A 23828-nucleotide genomic window follows, 5' to 3' on the forward strand; every position below is an offset into this window, starting at 1 on the left:
CCTTATATACCCAGCACAAGCTTGGCATTTCAAATTATAGCATGATGCCATAATTAAACTTTATCCTCCTGCAATCAAGAACAGAAAGGTAAGACTAAGTAAGGCCAAGGCTTCCCTTCTTGTCCTTATTGTAACTATCCCCATCCTCAACATCTCACATAGGGGGCCCAAATATGGAAGCTCAGGGTAGATTTTCTGTATTTGTCACTCTTCACTGTGCTAGGATGAGGTAGCTGTGGTGGAAGTGATCCTCAGAACCAGAGATGTGGTCAAGGTGTTGACCGCTGTCATCAGAACTTTCTACCTCAAACACTGTTTCCTCAGTTTCTTTCTTCTCTACCTTCTCTCTCTTTAAGTAACAACTACTGACAGTCTTTTGCAAAAGAGGCACCATGCAATGGTAGTGTTCCATTCCTCTGGGAACAAATATCTCAAGGGCTTCCAGAGCGTCTGAAAGCATATCATGGAAAGAATTGTGTAAGTTACCATATTATCTGTTAGTTTCCACATGTACATTTTAAGTTCATTTTAAGTCAGTGCTAAATATAAACTTTAAGAAGTCAAAGACTGATGAAAAATACTGGCAATTCAATTTTCTCCCCTCTCATGCTCCACCAAGGCAAATTCTTTCAACATGTTTGAGCTTTTGTAATTTACCTTCACATTTCCTTTCTTCTTATGGTTATTTATTATTAGTTATTTAATTACTTGTCTGTCTGTGTTTGTGTGTGAGTGTGTGTGGCACCATATGTGTGGAGGTCTGAGGACAAGTTGTTGGATAGAACTCAGGTCTTTAGGCCTCAAACCAAGCACCATTACCTGACGAGCCATCTTGTTGACCACAGTTAGCTCTGCATGTCTCACGTGGCCAAAAGCTGCTGTGGTTTCCTTCCTCCACATTTATTGTTGCTTTCATTAGCTATTGATCTAGTACTTTGGAAGTCAAGTATGTAGCACTTGCTCTCTTTAAATTTTTATTCTTTTTCAAGAATTCCACATATGAATACTGTATTTATATCATTTCTAGCTCTCTCTCCCCATTAATTCCTACTGTGCCCCTCTTTCCCTCTTAAATCCATGATCTCTTCTTTAATCATCATTGCTATATTGAATATTGAAGTGATTAAAGCAAATATATCTTGGCCTGACTCCATTTTGTTCTGCTTAGATATTTTTCAGACCTCTACCCCTCCAAGAGTAACACATCTGGGATTTCCATGACCTTGACCATGGTCAATACTTATTAACCTGAGCAATTAATGTTTCTACAATTTAAATAATATAACTGAAGGTATAAGTCAAAATTTATTGTCATATCACATCAGAAGTAACTACTATGTTTTGTTAAAACATAATTGTGTGGTTTTGTGGACTGTGCATTTAAAAATGTATCCCTGAGCTTCAGCGCCAAGAGACTTTGAGGTATGAGCTTAACTTATGGTTGCTGACCAAAATCAAAGAACTCATACTCTTAACTGGTTTAACACAGTGTTGTTGACTGTGTTTTTCTCTAGTGAAATTATCACAACATGTAATGTGTCTTAGTTAGACTTTCTACCGTGATCAAACATGACCAAAAACAATTTGGGGAGGGAAAGGTTTACTTGGCTTATGTTTCCACATCACTATTCATCACTGAAGGAAATCAGGCCAGGAACTCAAACATGGCAGAAACATGGAGGCAAGAGCTTATGGAGGAATGCTATTTCATGGGTTTTCACCCAGGATCACCAGCATAGGTGTAGCAGCACTCACAATGGGCTGGGCCTTTCCCTATCAAGAATTAAGAAGATACCCTACAGACCTGACAACAGTCCAGTCTTGTGGAGGCAATTTATCAATTGGGACGCCCTCCTCTCCAATGACTCTAGTTTGTGTCAAGTTGACAGCAAACAATTTGCCAGCACAATATGTATGCATAAAATCACATGCACAATCTACTGAGTCTATTTAGCGCTGCTCATATGTAGATGTGTTTGTGTTTAGCACTGACCACTTGAGATTGGATAACTTATCACATGGGGCTCTTCCCTAGAGAAAACTGATATTTTTGCTCTAAAGGTCTACGGTTGCCTACAGCTCTTCTTTTAGGGGTGAGACCTTATGGGATGCCCATTTCCCCCAGATTTCTACTCTCTTTCACGTCAGTCTTCCCAGTTCTGTGTTGGATCAAGATGTTAGCCTTTAATGGTGGGCACCGAGGAAAGGTCTGTGGGGAGATATATTAGACACAAGTCTCTCAGCCTACATCTTTGCTTTAGTCTTTGCTATTACAGATGCCTACTAGCATACATCAGATGCAGTCCTCTGCACTGTCTGTCTGAATTTCTCTTCCCCTGTGTCCCCGTGGAATCCCTTAAGTAGCCTGCTCAATGTTTCTGGAGTTGAAGGGGAGGGGCACAGAAGGAGCTCCCAACTCCTGACTACTGTGGGAACAGGAGCCCAAAGACAAATTGCCTCCTTTGTCTTATCTGATAAACCCAAAGGTCAAAGTACCTGGTATTATAGGAACCCGAGTGAAACAAAGTTACAGGTGCCTGTGGTGGCAAACGGCATATTGACTTTCCCTTCCATTTCACTCATCTTCACTCGCTCACATTCCCATAACTGCTCCTTGGAAGGCTGTGTTTTGGTTTCACAGCATCTACTACAGATGTTTGTGGACAAATGATTGACTCTGTTTCAGTTTCATTTCTGGTGCTATGATAAAATACCCAAACAAAAGACAATAAAAGAGTTTATTTTAGTTCACAACTCCAGGTTGCAGTCAGTCCATACAAATAGGGTAGTCTGTGTGTGTGTGTGTGTGTGTGTGTGTGTGTGTGTGTGTGTGTGTGTGTGTTCCAGAGAGAGAGAGCGAGAAAGAGAGAGAGAGAGAGAGAGAGAGAGAGAAGAGAGAGAGAGAGAGAGAGACAAAGAGATGGAGAGTTTTGTAGGGAGCCGTCCCTGCATTCTCCATTACAATGATGGTGCCTGCAGGCACTGAATGTAAATTATTTCGCAGGCGCTGGGTAATCTTCCATTTCCTTGATCTCTGCCTATCCCATGGCTCATATGGCCTGAGGAGCTGAAGCCATTCATAGGGTGACACGTCCCAGGCGGGGCTGCCAGCCTTTATTAGGGGACGGGATTCTTGGCTTGGGGTCTCCGCTCTGGTAAGCTTATGCTCTCCTCTCTCAAGATGCATTAAAGCTTTCCTGCAGAAGGATCCGAATGTCCTATGTGTTTCTTGCCGGCGAGAACATAGCGCGCGGGACAGAGTTTCTTTTTCTTTCTTTCTATTTTTTGTAACAGGGATTCTCTGTGTAGCTCTGTAGACTAGGCTGGCCTCGAACTCACAGAGATCCATCTGCCTCTGCCCGGAGTGCTGGAATTAAAGGCATGGGCCACTACCACCCAGCTGACAGAGTTTCTTATGCTTTTTCTTTTTTGTTGTTTGTTTGTTTTCTAAAGACAAAGAGAAAAGGGGGGGCATGGAGTTTGATAAGTGGGGAGGTGGGGAAGATCTGGGAGGAGTTGGGGGAAGGGGAAACCATGATCAGAATGTAATTTATGAAAAAGTTTAGTTGTAATAATATAGTGTACACACACACACACACACACACACACACACACACACACACACACACTCACACACAATCTCAAAAAAACAAAAAACCAAGAAGGCAAGATGGCAGGAACTTGGAGCTGCTCATCACATCACATCCACAGTTGGGAGCAGAGAGCCATGAATGCACACAAGCCTAGTGTTCAGGTAGCTTCACTATCCTTATCTAACCCAGGTTCCCAAAAACGGATTGCTGCTCTCTACCTTAAGGTCCTGTGTTCATTTAGGCCATCAACACCCTCCCTCCCTACACACACACACACACACACACACACACACACAACCACACACACACACACCCCAGCAGGCCAATCTGATCAGGACAGACCCTCACTTCACTTTCTATGTGACTCTAGGCTGTGTCAAATGAACAATTAAAAACAAGCATCACATATACACAAGGCAAAATCTGCTCCCCCTTTTTCTTTTCTTTTCTTTTTTTTTTTCAGTCACTGAATTGAAGACATGGCTTTTGGAGCTGTAAAAAGGGAGGCCAGAGAATTCCAGAGTCAAGGAATCAACCAGGAATCCCAAGGGAGAGGTCTGGAATGGTAAACCTGCCTTATTAATCAATGCTAGAAATATCTCCTTTGGGTTGAAATCAGAGTACTATCAAATTGCTGCTAGCCAGGAGTATCTGATTGCAGTGAACACATCCAGAATCACCTTGTGATCTGCCTTGGCTTTCTGCCTCCCGGGTGTGCATAAGAAATGACTTTCTCTCAAATCCTAACCTTTATTTGCATACAACTATTTCTGCTGCTTACATCGGCTTTCCGTTTCCTTCCTTTGCTTGCTTTCCTGTGTTTTATTCTCATTCTTCCCTGAAGACTCAAGATCCACATTTGGTTTGGATAGGCTGCTCCTCCTTGCTAGCTTAGTACCTTCCTTAGTGAGCTTAGAACAGCATCACCATCTGCTATCTGTCATTCCATCTCCTCAATAGACATTAACACTCCCGAAGATGACATTCTTTTTAGTCCCTGACATTTGATTTTAGATCCACTGCACAACTGGGTGTAACTATTATGGGGGTGGGGGGTATTGGAAGAATGATAATATGAGCAATCCATGGATTGGATGCAAAGTCAAGGTCACTTGACCTACCACTCCTACTTCAAAGAAAGAAAACAAACAAAGATTGCATATAGATAATGAAGAAACTTTGCTGTGTCAAAATAACCCAGATACTGTATAAAATGAATAAGATTGAGTTGTTTTTTATTTTTCCAAGCAAAGAAATAAATTTTTTCCATTTTTTTTCATACCAGAGACTGGCAAAGAAGCCTTACAGTCATGGTTTCTTGGCATTTACTGAACTTTTAAAGTGTCCTTTGTTACCTGGTTGAACAGATACATGGATGGATAACTGTTAATAATCTTGGGCCAGAGGATGGCTCAGCAGGTGAAGGTGCCTGCTCCCGGCCTGTCTACCTGTGATACTCTTCTCTGGTGTTTGTCACAGCACCAGAACAGTAACACATGCTCTAGAGCTGTGGTTCTCAACCTTCCTAATGCTGTGACCTTTTATACAGTTCCTCATGTTGTGGTGAACCCAAACTACAGGATTATTTTCATTGCTACTTCATAACCGTGATTTTACTACTGTTATGAACAGTAGTGTAAATATCTGTGTTTCCTGGTAGTCTTACATGACCCCTGTGAAAGAGCTGTTAGACCTCCAAGGGGGTCTCCACCCATATGTTGAGAACCATTCCCTTGCATTCTCTGTGATGCGTGGCTAGGGTCCTCCGGACAATGCTGATGTTTTCCAGCCTGCTTCATCTGCTCTGCTAATAGAACACTAAGAGGGAGGGAGTGCTAGAAGGGAAGAGAAAGGAAAGGGCTATGCTCTTCTCATTGGTTTCCTCTTCCTGTTCCTGCCACCCTAGCAACAGAATGGGTCTTTGCTGCAGCAACAGCAATAGCTGGTTCTAGTAGCAGCTTATTTCATTTCCTTTTTTCTTTTTCAATACCATCAACTCCTCTTCCTCATAGATCCCCACACCTACTGAGTCTCCACCCTCCTGGGACCTTCTTCTAGTATTCCCAAGACACTAGTACCAGCCAGGCTCCATCCCTTCCTCTGACTTTTGTGTTTTGGTTCTAAAAGTCATAACTGTACTCATTCTGCAGTTGTCATCCCTTTGTTACTTCAGTGCTCTCTTATTTCCAAACTTTCATTCCATTTTCTTGTTTAAATTATTCTGTGTGAGGCATACAGGGTCCTTGAACTGAAGCAGTGAAAGCGTGAAACTTGTGCCTAGTCTCAGTTTCTGGTTGGTAGGTTAAATGGACTTTCTATGATTACACAGGGCACCAGTTTGGGTGTGTTTTAACTGAAGGAGGAGACAAGTATTTAACTCTTATATGCCCAAAGTCATCCAGAAGAAAATTAGACAACATGGCAAGTGAGTAAATATCGGTAGATCATAGACCAAGAGATTTTGAATGATCTGGTATTAGAAGTGATTAAGAGAGATGGAGAGATGGCTCAGTGATTAAAAGCTTATACTGTTCTTCTAGAGGATCCATGTTCAGTTCCCAACACCCACACTGAGTAACTTACAACCAACTTTACCACCAGCTCCATGGTGATTCAATGCCTCTGACCTCCACGGGCACCAAAATCTGTGTGGACAAACTCCTACAGAGATGCCTCCACCACATGATTAAAACTCATTAAATAATTCTTTAAAAGAAGCAATTGAAGACTGTAAGAGGAACCCACACCCTTCTCAATCCCCAAAAGGAATGTTGGAGGCGTAAATGAGGTTAGGATTCAAGAGAAGTTTTTTTTTCCAACCAAACTTGTTTATTACCCCTGCCCTTGTTCCCTGTGTCCTAGAAGAGTGCACAGAAAAAGATGTCTGCTCTCAGATATATAGAAACAAAGCTATATGTCACCTCCCATATATGGTTTGTTTCTTATAGCTTTCTAATGTGTAGTAGAGTTAGAAAGTAAGACTAAAAAGAAGAGTTTCTGCCAAAAGAAGTCTCAAAGCATACTTGGATCCCATGACCCAGTGATGGGGTGTAACTGCTTAGGGCACGTCCTCTTATTCTTTAGTCTGTACTGCTAAGTTGGGGCAAGAGGAAAACTTCATAGTTTAATTCAAAGTTAAATTTGATTTGCCCAAGAGACATGCTTAAGAGTGCCTACCCATAAACTAGAGAGTGAGTATAAGAAATTAGGTCAAAGTAAGACTAAGAAAGTGAGTAAGGAGATAGGAAAGCATCCTTGCTGAGCATCTACCATGTTTCAGTCATGGAATTATTTAATGAAGAAGCTTTCAGTTTTGAGATAATTACAGATTTATATGCTGTTGTAAGAAAAAAGAAAAAAAAACACTGAGAGACTTTTTGCAATGTTTTGCTGTTTCTATTCTTTCATGAAACTTAGAATAAGTAGGGGATGATATGAAATAAACCTGCGTCACTGAAATCAATGAAGTGGCTCAGTGGCTAAAGGTTCTTGCTGCCAAGGCTGACAACCTAAATTTGATATCCAAAGTCCACATGGTAAAACAAGAGAAAGAACTCCCTCAAGTTGAACTGACTTGTCATGTGTCTTTCTGACCAACATGTTCTCTCTCTCTCTCTCTCTCTCTCTCTCTCTCTCTCTCTCTCTCTCTCTCTCTTTCTCTCTCTCGGTCATTGTTCTATTGCTGTAAAGAGATACAGTGACCAAGGCAACTCTTTTTTTTTTATTTTTTTTTATTAGTTCAAATTAAGAACAAGCTTGTTTCACATGTCAATCCCTTTTCCCTTTCCCTCCCCTCACCCTCACCCCTCCTCCCCCACCCCAACCTACCCCCCACCCCATCCACCCTCCACTCCCCAGGTAGGGTAGGGCCCTCAAGGGGGGCTGCAAAGTCCACCACATCATCCTGTGCTGGTCCTAGGCCCTCCCCCATGTGTCCAGAGCCAGAGTGCATCCCTTCACATGGGATGAGCTCTCAAAGTCCCTTCTTACACCAGGGAAAAATAACTAATCCACTACCAGGGGCCCCCTGGAGTGCAGAGACCTCATCATTGACATCCATGTTCCAGGGTCTGGATCAGTCCTGTACTGGCCTCACAGACAGCATCTGAGGTTGATGTGCTCCCCCTTGTTCAGGCCAGCTGTTTCTGTGGGTTTCACCAGCCTGGTACCGACCCCTTCGATCTTCATTCCTCCCTCTCTGTAAGTTCCAGAGTTCAGTACAGTGTATATCTGTGGATGTCTGCCTCTGCTTCTATCAGCCACTGGATGAGGGCTCTAGGATGGCATAAAAAGTAGTCATCAACACATTTTAGGGGAAGGGCATTTAGGTTATCCTCTCCACTATTGCCTGGATTGTCAGTTTCTGTCATCCTTGTAGATCTCTGGAAATCTCCCTAGCCCAAGGCAACTCTTAGAAGAGAAAACATTTAATTAGGGGCTGGCTTACAGTTTCAGAGAGTTAGTCCATTATTATCATGGCTGGGAGCATGTCAACTGGCAGGCCACTAGAGCAGAAGCTGAGAGCTAAATCCTGATATATACATGAATGAGAGAGAGAGAGAGAGAGAGAGAGAGAGAGAGAGAGAGAGAGAGAGAGAGAGAGAGAGACTCCTGGGTTTGCCATGGGATTTTGAAACCTCACAGCTCACCCTCAGTGACACACTTCTTCCCACAAAGCCACACCACTAATCCTTCTAATCCTTCTCAAATAGTGCCACTCCCTGGTGACTAAGAATTCAAATATATGAGTGTATGGGAATCATTCTTGTTCAAACCACCTGTCTCTCCCTCTTCCTCTCCTACTCCCCCAATTTGAAACTCTTTTTGATATTTAAAACAAAATAAATTGCAAATGAAATCCAAATCTCAAAAGGTATTAGAATAAGGACTTATTTCTAAAATATTATTAGAGGCAAGATGACTTTAATAATATAAACAAAAACCTACTGGCTCTGTTGGAAAGAAGGATGTTTGACTACCTGTAAATTAAAACTACTGAGTGGGAAGTTGCATCAAATACTTAAAAAAAAAAAAAAACCATGAAAGGAGACACATATTGGCACCTTTTGCTGAAGAGAGTTGATTTCCTTTGTAAGATGTATTGAATCAGGAAGGAAAGGACCAATGACCTGTAGAAAGGGAATTGAACATAAACAACATCCCACATATAAATACAAACAGAGGTATGAGATAATTCTTAACTGACTTCTAACAAAGAAATTGCTAATTAAAATGTTACTGGGTATCACATTTATTCTCTCATGTTGGTATAGAATTAGATACAACCATTTTGAGAGAGTGTGAGGGGACCATCTCCCCATTTCGGCAGCCATGACAGTAACACATACTTGCCATGACCTTGTCCTAGTCACTAGAAAGTCAGATGCCTGCCTTGTGGCAAGGAACCAATCAGAAGTTAGCTGGTGGCGCTATGCTTTACGGCTCTGGGTGTGCTTTATGGACAAGTGCACAGCAATGACACACAGAGCATAGCAACTGCCCTGGGAGGGCCTATGGGTCATAACAACCAGTTGGCCAATCAACACAGTGCAAGCCCTCCAAGCCTGGAGGCACACCAATCATGAACCTGTGTGTACCCCTAGACACTCCCCTTATGCTGCCCTACAAGATCTCTATGCAGCTGGTTCGAGCTGTCTTTTGTAGCCATCCACCATGGTGGATGGATGAAAGACCTGAGCTAATATGGGGTTAGCTCGTTAAACAACAATAAAGCCTCGTGCAGTTTGCATCAAGCTTTCAAATGCGCCTGGTGATTGGGGTGACCACTGTCCTGGGCTGAGATCCCGGAAGCCTGAGCTTTCTGGGGGGTCTTACAAGTGGAGAAAAGAAACTTATTCATGAAGATACTAATTGGTACATAAAAAAAAAAAAAAGACAAAAGTATGACATAAGTGTGCCTTTGCTGACTGGCTCTTTTGTGGATGCTGGAATTTGAATTCCAGTCCTCAAACTTGTGCAGCATGCACTTTCTCCACTGGGTTATCTTCCCAACTTCCAATATCCCTTTTTAAAAATAATATACTACTGTACAATAGAAGTACCATAGAAGTGCATGCATTACTATCTAACTATCATTAGAAGTAGTTGTAAATGGAGGGGGAGCTTTTCTTTTGTCCCAACCACCTGGTCACAAAGAAACACACAGAAACTTACATTAATTGCAGAATGCTCAGGCTTATTACTAACTAGCTCATACAATTTAAATGAACCCATTTCTATTAATCTATATTTTGCTACATGGCTTGTGGCTTTACTGGTCCTCTAGCATCTTGCTTCCCCAGTGCCTGCTTGCATCAGTCTCCCAACTGTGCCCTCTTCCTCTCGGTATGTTCAGTTTGCTTTTCCAGCCTAGCCTCATTTTGCCTTGCTATTGGCCTAATCAGGTTTATTATCAATCAGTGATTGTAATACACATTCACATTATACAAAAGAATTATCCCACAACAGTTGATGAATTCAGTGATAATTTCCAGGTGTTACTGAGCCTTCTCCATTCGGAGGTCATGTGTGTTATGTTCAGAGTTACTTAACCTTTCACCTGTTCAGAGATCTTTCCTGCCTAGGTTTCCTTCTGCCATATCTTAACCATTACAATTAATCTGTGCTACTTTATCCATAATAATTACTGCAATTAGGATTCTGACCTACTTGTTTACATGTTTACCTCTTGTCTTTTCTCACTATGAAATCAACTTCATGTGAACAAAACTTAGTACCTTGCTATCATTGTATCCCTTCCTATCAATAGAGTTTCTGGTGCATAGAAAATATTTGTTGGATGGTTTAATGAATTGCAAGTAACATTAAAAAGAATTATGGTTATATATTGACCCACTTTGCTTAGAACACATATTGAGTTTCTCCAGCTTGGACACTTGGCTTTATTTAATTCAGTGCACAGTTAGTGGATGTTTTATAGCAGACCTATGTAAATGACAACAAGATACTATTTATTCTGTCATCATGCAGCTTATAATTAATTAGCAGGGGCAGAAACATGGGTCTTGACTAACCAATACACTATTTACTGAGGACTCCCTCAACCTGGAGAGGTTAAGTTAGGGCAAGGGGAGTAGTGATGTCTAGATAGCTGGTGGGGTGCAGGGAGTTCCTGCTCCCCCATTGAGAGACAGGCTCTTGGAAACCCCTTCACCTCCTAACTACTGGGATATACCCCCACACAGAGAGGAATTTTGTATGCTATCTGTCTTCTGCCGGGTTTTCTCTCCCATATGGTTTCTATGGCTCCCTTGAAGCTCTGGTGCATGGAGGGACTGTTGCCATAAATGGCAGCTGGCTCGTGGGCCCCATTTTCTCACCTCCTTTCTGCCAACCCTGTTCAGAGAGCTGGGCCTGATTCCCACTTTATTCAGCCTTATTTCAGAGTACATTCCCCTGAACACAGTCATCCTTAGAATGGGAAAAGGGATGTAATCAGGATAGAGCATTTTTTCTAATAAGCTCTGAACCTTTGGCCTGGAAACCATTCCTCCCAGTGACTCATCTCTTGGAGTTAATGCATTACGTTCTTTTGGTATTCTAATGTCTCTGATGATAAAGGGGGCATATTGAAATATTAAAGTAATAAAGAAGGAGAAAACAAAGACATTTAAAATCGCAGTGAGAAAATGTGAATCAGGTACTAGAGTATTGCTTTTGGATTATAGATGACCCCACAAATGAAGGGGATCCTGGTGCGCGTGCGCGTGCGCGTGCGCGTGCGTGTGCGTGTGCGTGTGTGTGTGTGTGTGTGTGTGTGTGTGTGTGTGTGTGTGTGTGTATGTGTGTGTGTGTCCATTTTATTTTGGCAGGATAGAGACAGTGCTCCCACAGAAAGAGGAGTGGCTTGCCTGAGGTCACGATCAAGTTTAGTGAATCCCACCCTCCCTGCCCCTGGAAGTGAAGAACAGAGCCTATTGAGTGTTAAGTGGACATTGTTAGAGAGGCCATCAGCAGGCTGGGTTACTGAGCACTTCGGTTAGACTCAGGAAGACCATGTTTTTGATGCCTCCGTTTACTTGTGTAGGGGTTAAAGTTCTTGGTTCTGGTTAGGGCAATATTGACTTGCTCCTTGTTTTATTATCAGGCATGAAACGATATATCTTTAAGTAGCAGTTTATGCATTCCTGGAGACAGATGGCAAAAGTATCTGCTTCATAGAATCATAAAGATTAACTGAGCTAAAGTCGTAAAGCACATAGCAAACTCCTTGGCTCATATCAAGAACCTGATAAACACTGGCTATTTAAAGTGGGGTTATTAAGGGAAAATTTTTTCCTACAAAATGCTGTTGTGAATGGCTCTCCTGATGGCTGAGATGCTGGACCAGCCAGCATCCTCTCAAAACCACTTTTCTCTTCCGTTATATTTTCATTTCTTCAAAATAAACTTGACAATTCCTTTTACCTACCTTCTTCCTAAGAACAAATTACTTCAAAGAATAAGACAATTAATCTTAGATGAGGCCCTGAGTCCTGGGGTATCTTCGGGCCCTAATATTTTTGGAGAACATGAGAGATGTAGAGAAGATGCATGCAGGTGAAACGTTAGGATTTTGTGATCCTTCAAGATATTGCCTACCTCTTTCTCTTGATATGGCCTGGTGTTCCATTGGCTGGAATACAGCAAGCATTAGAAGCTCAGCCTTTGAAAATCACAGTGTTCCTTAACATGTCTAACCTAAGATTTGGAGAACTTACTGAGTGGTTCTAACACACTGTCTAGCTCTTCTATTCTTAAAGGCTAAAGAGAGGTGCCAAAATTTTCTTCCTGTCTTACTCCAACAGCAGATACTGGCTCAGAACTTAAGTCAAAAAAACTGAGAAAGTCATAGGATCTAGTGATGAAGCTACTACTATTGTTTAGCTAAATGTATACAATATGTCCACCAAATTAGCATACTAATAACTGTTTCTGTCCATAGATTAGTGATTCTGTCAACTTTGTACAGAGAAGCTTCCATTTGTAGTGTGCAGTGATTAACACAGAGACTCATAACTGGCCAAAGCACCTCCTTCAAGGCTCAGGGAGCACCATGAGAAAGGGGACAGAAGGAGTAAGAGATAGAGGAAGAGGTATGGAACTCTGTCTTCTGGGGATGGCATGGAAACTTTACTCATGAGCTCACAGCTGCATAAAACCTGCACAAGACTGGACCTGCAAACTCCCATCATGGACTGGGAAAAGGCTCAGGGTTTGCCAGTTCTTCCTGAGGAGTTACTGGCTGCTAATGGTTGATGGGGGAAAGAGACATTTAATTTACTGTAGTGGCCACTAATAAGTTTCCTATGCTCCTATAAATAACCCATCACCCATGATTATGTAAGTAACTCTATTTAAAAATCAGTGGAACACTACAACAAACAAAAGACATGAAAAGAGAAGGGGACTTATGGAGAAGAGAAAAGAGATTAGTGTAAATTAGAGGGGACAAGAGGGATGAATATGATCAAATACAGTATGTGCATACATGAAAATATTATAATGAAAACTACTATTGTATAAAATATATCCTAATTAAATTCTTTTTGTTTGTTTGTTTTTCGAGACAGGGTTTCTCTGTGTAGCTTTGGAGCCTATCCTGGCACTCGCTCTGGACACCAGGCTGGCCTCAAACTCACAGAGATCTGCCTGCCTCTGCCTCCTGAGTGCTGGGATTAAAGGCGTGCGCCACCAACGCCCGGCTGCTAATTAAATTATTTAAGTGAAAAACAAATCTATGTTGCAGAGAAAAAGCAGTTTCAGGCAGCCGGGATAAGATATACTGTCATAATAAACTACCCATATGATTTTTTTTCTAGTCCTTTAGTCCACTCCTAACACTATAAGACTTTCAGAAGATCCATGGAATCATCTGGAAAATCTAGAATGCAAATTCCTTAGTTCTGCCCATAAAGAGTAAAATATGGCAAATTCAGAGTAGAGCCTTGAAATAAGAATTTCTAATGAGCTCCAATGTGTAATTTTGCATTAAAGTAATTTGTAACAGATGGAACTATATATACTGAGCTACTGGCACATATATCAAGGTGTCAGTTACAAAGTTAACAAAACCTATCTCTCTTTTGTAGTTTTAATTCTGTTTTGGTACAAATATCTCATTTTCCTACAGTTGAAATATGATTTAAGAGCTTTAAAAAGATATAATAGGACAGAGAATTTACGAAGTAGCTTCCATTGTTGCAATATTATGAGTGAGGGACAGTGAAATGGCTCAGTAGGTAAAATGCTTACTGCCAATCCTGATGATTTGAGTTCCATTACTGGGACTCACATGGTGGAAGGAGAAAACTGACTCCTACAAGTTGTTCTATAACTACCACACATGGGCCATGGCATGCACACATGTCATACATACACACATGAAGTGCACACACACACACACACACACACACACACACCACACAACACACACACACACACACACACACACACACACACACACACGCACACACAAATAAATTAATAAAATAATCAAAATATATTGTATGACATTCTCAAAGAATAAATAAAAACACCGACGATGTAATAAAAATTTAAAATATGATAAGTAAAAAAGGAAAATACTATAAACTTTTGGAAACTGTAGGAAAGTAGAAATAAAAGGCACACACACACATATTAAAATACCTGCAAAAGGGAACACAGAAACCAAAGACTTTGGTATAATATTGAATATAGCTATGTAAAGTAGAAACAATAGTGAAGGGGAGGGTATTTTTTTTCTGTTTAGTTTTTTAAATATTCTGACTCTTAAACTATATTAATATTTTAATTGTTGCTTAATAATTAAAAGACCTAGAGACTGATATTTGGGTTCAAGCTTCAAGCTGAAGATCAGAAAAACAGAGCATCCAGGCACTAGCTCTCACTGCCTCCGACTGAAAGGCAATCCTGACTCCATCAAACCTCAGACTGAAGCATCTCCCCAGCATGGCTGAAGAATCCTGAGACTTCAATGTTCTTATCCTCAATGTGGCTGGATAATGAATGCTTGATACTGACTACTGAAGACCTTGATTCTATTTTTTTATACCCCTCTAATGCTGGGATTAAACACATGTGATCCCAGGTGCTGAGATCATCATTGTGTGAACTGTTTCTCTTTAGAACTGGATCAATCTTGTGTATATCTGGGTGGCCTTGTACTCAAAAAGATCTGGCTACCTCTTAATCCTGAATCCTAGGACTAAAGTTGTGTAGCCCCACCTCCTAGATTCTGGCTGCTGGGATTAAAGATGTGTATCACCACTGACTGGTCTCTATAGTTTGAGGCTGATTCTGCTTTCTGAATCCTCAGGTAAGCTTTAATAAACCATAAATAATATATCGCCACATTTGATGTTCTAAAAAGAATATAAATTTGGCAAGTGTAAACTTCTAGAATTGAATACAAGTGGAAATGTTTGAGTTGAGCTTTAGATTCAAGTTAATAGTGAGAACATAAAGATTCCAATTGAGAAAAAATTTGGAACTGTATGCCATCACTGGAGGGGTATTTTCTAAAGATAAAATCTTTTGTTGGTAGTGACATCATTTGAAGCCATTTTCTATGTTTTACAGACCTGGACAAATGGGCAGATATGTGGGTGTTTTAGAGAACAGAGTTTCCATTGGAGGAGAAACAAATGTGGAAAGAGGGAAAGAAAAGAACTCTATGATATTAGATTTTAATGGAAAGTATCAGTATGAACTCATGATTTCAGTAGAACTTTATTTACTTGTTGGTTATAAAGAAAGGCATGAAAGATATTATACCCAGTAGCAAGGAATGCCCTTGTCATCCTTACCCTGGTTTCTGAGTTCTACAATCCATTCAAAGGAACAAGGACTTGATGAAAAACTGGTATGTGACGATGAAGAGCAAGGTGCACTTCAGCAAGAAGTTGCACCAAAAAGCAAAAATGTGCTCAAACATTCATAAAAACATATGTTTAAAAACAAACAAAAACCACATATCCAGAAGCTAGGTTGAAAGAGTGATTTCTAAAGGCTAAATTTGAGATGTCAAAACAAACAACTGTGAGAATGAATTACAAGCCATTCATTGTTCAAAATGCATGCTTGTAATGGTACCAACAATGCTGGAGATGAATGGAGAGGAGAAAGATAAGTCTACGTCTACAGAGAATCATAAAAGCAGAAATAATGGGAAATTATAATTTTCTAGGCCTATGGATCAAAATTACAATAACTGATTCAAGCAAGTCATCAAAGCATGCTAAAATCATTGAACAAAATATTGGTCTTTGGCTGGGGAGGAGCTCAGTGGTACAGTGCTTGCTTAGCATGCATGAGGCCCAAATTCAATATCAGCACTGCACAAAACAAGTCTTTTGAATTATCCATTTTCAAAACTATTTTTTTTAGAGAAAGTATGTGCCATATCTGCAATAGAGGAATCAGGCAGCATCACTCGAACCACATGATTAAGTTTACAATTGCTACATTTGACAAATCAATAAAACATGCCTCCTGATATACTAGGAAGGACATAATGTCTTGCTGAAAATGTTTAATCACATGATAGTCACAATGAAGTGATGAAATAAATTCAAAGTGACAAGTGGTTTGAAAAACAAGTGTTCTTAAAAGAAACAAAACACTAAGACACCGTTTTAAAAAGTTACTCCAAAGACAAGGCAAATAAATATGCAGAATTCTTGACTGGTGTTGGATTTTTAAAAAAGTCATCAGAAGATATTATTTGGAGAATTTGGAAAATTAATTAGGAAAATATGTCATAGAACAATATATATCAGGACTATAATTTTCTGAAAATGATAAATTCTGTGACTAAATGTAAGAGAATGAAGAGAATGACCCTATCCTCTTGAAGTCTATTTCATAGTATTTAGGGCCAAACAATTCTGATGTTTGTCATTTAATAGTTCAACACAAAGACAGAGAAAACAGGAAGCTGTACCTGACAAAATATTAAAAACAACTGAATCCAAGTAAGTAGTAGCACATGTTTGTGTTATTACTGCTGCAACATTTTGGGTATTTGAAATTTTTCAAAGTAAAAAATGTGGGCCTCAGGGAATTGTTGGTTACAACCTATGTTATTACCAGAATACTGGGGTAGACATGTGTCTGTTAATATCTGGCTACATTGCTTAGTTACTTTCTGTCTCTGTGGTTGCCTGTACCCCATCCCCCAGATTTCACTAAGATGTCCTTGTGTAGGTCCTGTAGCAAAGGAGCTAGCTGGGGGTTTTGTGAGTGTTCTATGTCTTATCCATAGCAGAAGGATATTCCCCACGTCAAGCACATCTCCAGAGAGCTAACAGCCAACAGAGTAGTATTGCAATCCTAGGATAAGATCATTTTTTTATGATAGTAATTTGTTACACGAGTTTACCACGTGTCTGCTGCTTCCTTGTTAATCCAATAATCTATATGAGAAAAGCAATTTGACTTACCTCCTTCCATCTGCTGCCCATCATCCAATCTATATCTTAACTATCAGTGATTTATTAGTGGTGTCTGTGCATCTCTGTCCCACTGGCAGCCCCCTTTTCAGGCTCCTACTTGGACACACTCACTGAGTGTTAGAAGGCAAACTCAGCATGGAGATGAAAAGCAACAAAGGGAATGACAACCTGAGCTGAAGTCCCAGAGGTAGTTCATGTCAAACAATTAAAATTTATGCACATGGGTGTGCTAAGAAGGCCCATTTCAGATCTACTCTTAAAAGTTTGAAAGAGGATATTTTTCATCACAAGCTTGATTTCTTTGGCAGGCTGGAATTGTTATTGGCTCCAGTGCTGCACTTTTCTCCTGAAACTCTTGGATGCCCATTCACATGAAGTGGAGGCAGTGCAGGAGCCCTGAACCATAGTTTCTTTCCATGTGGGGGAAGATGCCCCAAAGCTGATTTGAAGAAGAGACTTTGTCTTCAAGAGTGAGTCTTGTTCTCTGCACATCAGAGTATTGCCTATGGTTGCTGGGCTTCCCTTTCCTCAAGTCACCCTGGCCCACTCAGAAAAATAATGGCTCTAAGATGACACTCCCAGGGGAGGAACCTACTGGTCTCGTCCAGGGAGAAAATGGTGTTCATAGCAGTCCCTTCCTGTCTTCTGTGAACTGAACATGCCTTTCACTTAGATTTTATCTGTAGAAACTTGCTGCACATGGCCCAACACAAAACTATGGTAATAAAAGAAGCATGAATGTGGATGGATATGCAGGACCCACCCCTATGTCTATGTGCCGCTTTCATGAATTAGAAGTCCATATTGGATAGTGGTTAAATCACTGGCTAAATTTGAACTTTGTACAATTTCCTATTTTTCTGTACCATATCAAATTTATCTATTTTTTCGTGTCTCTAATAACCATTCAACTGTTCATTCATTGTTTTCATTCTCCATTTCTCATTAAATGTTCTCTGAGTTTTAATTCCACATTTATACTCTCATTTCCATAAGCAACATTTTTCCCCTTCAGGTCCTAGGATCCTGAGATCTCTTGCTTTGACTTGGCTTTTATATGGCTTGTTTGGCTGTTTCAAAACTTCTATCCAATAGTAATTCTGTTATTGTCATGCCACACAGTGACTCTCGAATCCCTGCTGAGTAAGTGTCACAGAGTTGATGGTAAGAATGAGCTGCTGATACATTCAAGAGTGGTTTCTAGAGCTTATGGGTTTTAGGGGATAGAAAGTGAAAACAGACAATCTTTCAAGTTCTACCATTAAACCTCCATCACTCTCTTTCCAAAAATCACCTCAGGTTGTCATCCTATAAGTACCCTAGAAATGTGCTGTGTGAGGCAATCGTTCTTTCTGAACCTCATGCATTCCATTTTTTGAAGTGGCTACAAGTTGTGATTTTGCACAGCAGTTGGTATAAGTAGCTTGTTCTCATGAACTAAACGCCAATTGTCTAAGGGTGGAAATTGTCAGGCTAGGTTCCTACTCCCCATGTGGTTTTAGCACAGTGCATTGTATTCAGAAAGTGCTCAATAAAAACTGGAGAAATTTTGTGATTACAATCTTACATTTCACTATGAATTCTTTTCCTTGAGTCATTGTCTTCCAGAACTCTGTATTATGAAAACTTTTCTCCTGTCCAAGAGTTGCATTTCTTCATAAAGATATCATCTCCCTCCATCTTTGCTTAATTAGCCTTTTTCCAGCACTTTTTCCCTTCTCTCTGACAGTTTCCCACTATTGTCTGTTTGCAGCTGTTCACAGTTGAGAAACTGAGTAGACAAGCTAATGAGAGCCTGGTGTGTGGGAAGAGCACCTCCGATTTCTCCTGGACTGGCCAGGCAGCCTGTTCCTACTTAATCTTTCTAAAATAAGCTTTGCTTGGCAGCCGGGGGGCTGGGTTATTTGCAGTTTTATTTTGTGGAGGAAGTTCTTGCTTGCGCTAGTTATCTGTGTTTCTATTTAAGCACCAACAAACACTCTCAGGCTCCAAAATGCCTCCTGTCTACACCACACATCAAATGACAGAGCCAACCTTGCTCATGAACTTGCCCAAATGACTGGGAACCAGCTTATATTACATGCTTTTTCTATTAATCAGCGAATGTAGTAAGCTCTCCTACTATTTTCTGGTCTGTCTCCATTTCTTTCTACATGGTTTCCAGTTGTACTCTAATTGTGTCATGCAATAGATTGTGGTCCTTGTAGTTGTCTTTAGAATTATGGCTGAAATGGAATATTTCCATTTGGGAATGTTGAGCACTTTGCCATTGTTTATCTATTCTTCTCAGAGCTTTGAGACAAGGATTGACAGCCAGGAAAGGTTACAGGGGTGTCTGAATTTCCTTGTGTCTAGGATGACAGTCTGCAACACTGATCTGAGATTCTCATTCTGAGTCATGTATTTCACAGAGTAGAAGGAAATCAAGCTCTAGTTAATCCCCCTTCGATATGTTTTGCAGCTGTTAGGACGCTGTGACCTTTACACAAAGACACAGAGAATCTCACTGATCAGAGAGCAAGCTGGAGGGGACAGGTTGGAGGCCTGGAGAGATAGTAGGCTTTGAACAAGATGCAAGGTGGCTGCCAACTGTCTTGTTGATTTGGGCAGTATCTCAGTGAGCAAGAAATCTTTTAGTTTCCAAGTCCATCCCAGGAATATTCTTTTTTCCATGGAACTTCGGAGATGGATGTCTGACAGGAGTGGCGGCATGAACTCTTTGTGTGATTTTTGAAACATAACTACTTTGTTCATTAAAGATGACAAAAACCTACAGAAGAAGGTGAAAATAGAGGGTTCCTTCACACTTAGCATGTAAAAACACAAACATCACATCTGTGTTCCTCTTCTGTAGAGAAGGAAAGAAAGATGGAAGGATCACATTGCACATACTTGTTTTATGTTTGTATACTGCTTTTTGGCCAGGGTAGTCTCATTCCAAGGAAAAAAGAAAGCTTTTGTTTAAGGGTAATACTTGGCATCTTCCCAAAGCAGTTTCATCCATATATATGATAATAGTGCTAACTTCCAATAAATCTTATTACTATTATGGGGTATATTCAACATAAGGAAGGCACCAATTTCATGTATATGTTCTAGGAGCTGTGGACTTCCTCACTGTTTCAGAATACCACACCCCATTTCTTTACCTGACTTCTACCCCAGGGCTCACAGATAGCCCTGCCTGCTATGCTGAATAACCATTCAGGTTAAATTACTGGTGAGTGATAGGCAGATGTTTATCATTTTCCTCAGCTCCAGGAGTTCTTTGTTGAGTAAACTAACAGGCAGAGTAACTCTTACAGCTGGAGAAGTTGGAACTGTGTGCTAACATAATCAGAACAATTAGTCAGGTCTGGTGATCAGTAGGTGATCCAATAATTTTGACTTTGAAAACAAACACTTTATCGAATGGAGTAGGCTAAATGTTTCTAAGAAGAACACATCCCTTTATGCTGAAGGAGGTCATCCTGGCTAGAAATACCAGGCTATTTTGATTCCTTTGTATTACATATTGATTTTACTCACAGACTGTGAAACTAGATACAGATGGTTGGCTCAATAAGTTTTCCAGTATGTCTATGATGCTGGCTAATCTGTAGAAAGTATGAGAGAGAAAACTTGAGAATATATATCAGACCAGCTTCCAGTGGATATTTACCTATCACCCAATGAGAGTGTGAATATGCTGGCTCTGGTATTGCCAACAATCAAGTCAAGGTAGAAATACCAACAAATGCCTTCTCTCTTTTGGTAATCTCCTTAGTTCTGGCCCAGCTTCTCTTTGATCTGTTATCTAAATAAGTCTTCAGCCATGTGTGGCTTTTCATTGACAGCATCCTTTGGAGTCCTTTTAGAATTACATCTCCCCAGACCCCACTCTGGATGTACTGAATCAGACACTTGGAATGCAGGGGTCTGTGAAGATAGCTTAGCAAGTCCTTCAGATGACTTTGATGTGGGCCAACTGCGGTCTACAACTCTGATAGCAATGCTGTGTTTTACAGAACAAAAGCAAGGAGTTGTTAACAATCCAGAATCTGCAGCCCCTTCCCTGCACCCTACATTTTCACCAGATCCCAGGGATTTTTAGGACCGCTAAAGTTTCAGTGGCACTGGACTATGTCCTTATTCATAAACCAGTTTGGTTTATATCCCACCTACTTGCCAGACCTTCAACTCTTATGAAAGTCCCCTTATGACTTCAAATCATGACCCTCAATGACTGTTTTCCCGTCAGCCCTCACATCTTGTTCCACATTCTACCACATTTCACACAGCTACTCATTCTTTCCTTTGAACATAGCATATTTTTGTGAAAACATTTAATGTTGCTTCTTTGGTTCCTTCATAGGTGCTTCCCCTTTTTGAATGTTACTAAATGCCAGTAACAGCCTTCGACACTGCTCAACACTGTCTTCACCTCAAGGCTCTCATATGTGAATATATGAATATTCACATCTACATTCTTCCTTGGTCCTTTTTATTCATGCCATTCTCTGCTAACTAATTACGGGACATTTAGAATGAAGGGACCAGCTCCCCATTTTGGCAGCCATGACAGTAACACATGCTCTATGACCTTGTCTTAGTCACTAGAGGTTAGGTGCCTGTCTTGTGACAAGGAACCAATCAGAAGTTAGCTGGTGGCACTATGCTTTATGACCCTGGGTGTACTTTACGGACAAGCACACAGCAATGACACACAAAGCATAGCAACCACCCTGGGAGGGCCTATGGGCCATAACAACCAGTTGACCAATCAACACAGGGCAAGCCCTCCAAGGCTGGAGGCACACCAATAGTGAGCCTGTGCGTACCCCTAGACACTCCCCTTATGCTGCCCTACAAGATCTCTTGGGAGGCCCTAGGTCTTGTCTTTTGCGAGCCATCCGCCATGGTGGGTGGGTGAAAGACCCCAGCTAACATGGGGTTAGCTCATTAAATTACAATAAAGCCTCATGCAGTTTGCAGCAAGCTCTCGAATCTGTCTGGTGATTGGGGTGACTGTTATTCTTTTGTTTAAGCTGCAGCTGCTAATATAAAGAAAGGAACAACAGATAAACAACCCACATGGAGTTTATTTACCAGAAGAGGGGAAAGGGGGGATGGGTAGTCAGCCAACCCAAGAGGAGCCGAAAGGAAGAGAGCGAGGGGTGGGTGGCAGGACCTTTTAAAGGAAAGGTTGCATATGCGCAGTGGGGCTTTGCCCCTCAGAGGTTGCAAGGCATGGCGGGTGAGTGAGTGCCCCGTTGTTAGGGGGCGGGGTCAGGGTCATCCAGGTGTTTTGTTCTTACAATCCCAGCTGTTGTTTATTATAAAAGTTGGAGAATTGGGCGTGGCAGGTTAGGGAAGTAGGGGCGAAGATGTCTTAAGGCTGCTTCCTGCTGGCCTGGGGCGTTGACCGTCTTTGGGGGGTTGGGGTGCTGCCACGTCCTGGGGTTGATTGATGTTTCATTGTAGTCCGGGCCACTCTGGTGCCTTTTACACCTGGCAAGATGTTCGCAGAGTAGAGGACAAGGTTAAGTTTAGACAAAATTTTTTTCTTAGGTCCTGTCACTTGAGGGGAAGATTGTAAGATGAGGGAGGGGTTCCCGAGGTGTCCCAAGATGAGGGAAGGGAAATTGGGACTGGGGAAAGGTTGGATATTACCTGGAGTGAATCTGACCTGTTTGGATCTGATTCGGCTCCCTGGAACTTACAAGAATCCTTAGAGTTTGTGGAAACATAAGTATTAGACATGTTAGAAGCATATTTACATTAGAAGCAACTTGGCTGAAAGTATTACCATTTTAAAACAGACAGTTTTTTTTTTTTTTTTTTTTTTTTTTTTTACAATGACCAGCATAATGCCTGAACCTTTCAATGACCTCGGTGGTGGCCTGGGACCCTGGATACCTGAGTTTTCCAGGGGTCTAACAAGAAATATCTTGCAGGCATTGTAAACTAAACATTCAAGAAATACAACTTTACATCGTTCCACTCTCAACTTCCTCCTACTTTTATAGTTTTTTTCACTGAGTTAGTGTTTACCCGATCTTGAAGGCTGCAATTTATCCCTATTCTTTATTTTCTTTATTTAAAATGTTTTTATTTTTAAAATAAGCTTACAAAGTTAACAGGTTTTCCCATGGCACTTCATAATACTCCATTTTGGTTGCTTTTCCACTCCACCTCATCCCTCTGTCTCCCTTTTTTAGTTCTAAACTTTGCCCTCATTATTCCCTTTTCTGCTTAGTTCTTTTGTGGGGCAGACAGTAGACCATAAAGCCTCTTTTTCCCCCTCCAGTTTCATGGTCTCCTCTCTAGTGTTCTAGGTTTTGCCCATAATTATTAACACACAGATATACATATTTAACAGCATAGTCTAGAATGAAGGAGTAGAAAGAATATAGATATTTGTCTTTCTGAGCCAGGATTCCCTTTCTTCATAGTCCCTTCCAGTTTCTTGTAAGTTTCCTTTTTCATTTGTGATTGAATAAAATTCCATTGTGTATTACTGTGAAGGTGCATTGAAATTTGTCCAATGTCTTTTTAGGCAATTTCTGTCATTAAATCTATTAATATGTGTCCTAGTTAGGGATTTTATTGCTTTAAGGACACGCCATGATCAAAAAGCAAGTTGGTGAGGGAAGGGTTTATTTGGCTTACACTTCAGTATCACTGTTTAACATTGAAGGAAGTCAAGCCAGGAACTCAAACAGGGCAGCATCCTGGAGGCAGGAGGTGGTGCAGTGGCCATGGAGGGGTGCTGCTAACTGAGTTGCTCCTCATGGCT

The 23828-nt window shown here is 40.9% G+C and overlaps 1 long non-coding RNA gene across 5 annotated transcripts in view; it reads left to right on the forward strand.

The window, feature by feature from the left end:
- Positions 1-17941, forward strand: part of LOC103164274 — a 35267-nt gene extending 17326 nt beyond the window's left edge. The window contains exons 2-5 of one of the 5 annotated variants that reach the window (XR_004769923.1): positions 4057-4158; positions 14410-14913; positions 16505-16570; positions 17359-17941. This is a non-coding gene — a long non-coding RNA (uncharacterized LOC103164274). Of the gene's footprint in view, positions 1-4056; positions 4159-5922; positions 6019-14409; positions 16571-17358 lie in introns of those variants that run through there. The other 4 variants (XR_004769922.1, XR_003484836.2, XR_004769925.1 and 1 more) reach the window with 4 other exon arrangements.
- Positions 17942-23828: the final 5887 nt, after the last annotated feature.

The sequence above is a fragment of the Cricetulus griseus genome, chromosome 4, assembly GCF_003668045.3.
Source record: "Cricetulus griseus strain 17A/GY chromosome 4, alternate assembly CriGri-PICRH-1.0, whole genome shotgun sequence".
NCBI classification, from domain to species: Eukaryota; Metazoa; Chordata; class Mammalia; order Rodentia; family Cricetidae; genus Cricetulus; species Cricetulus griseus.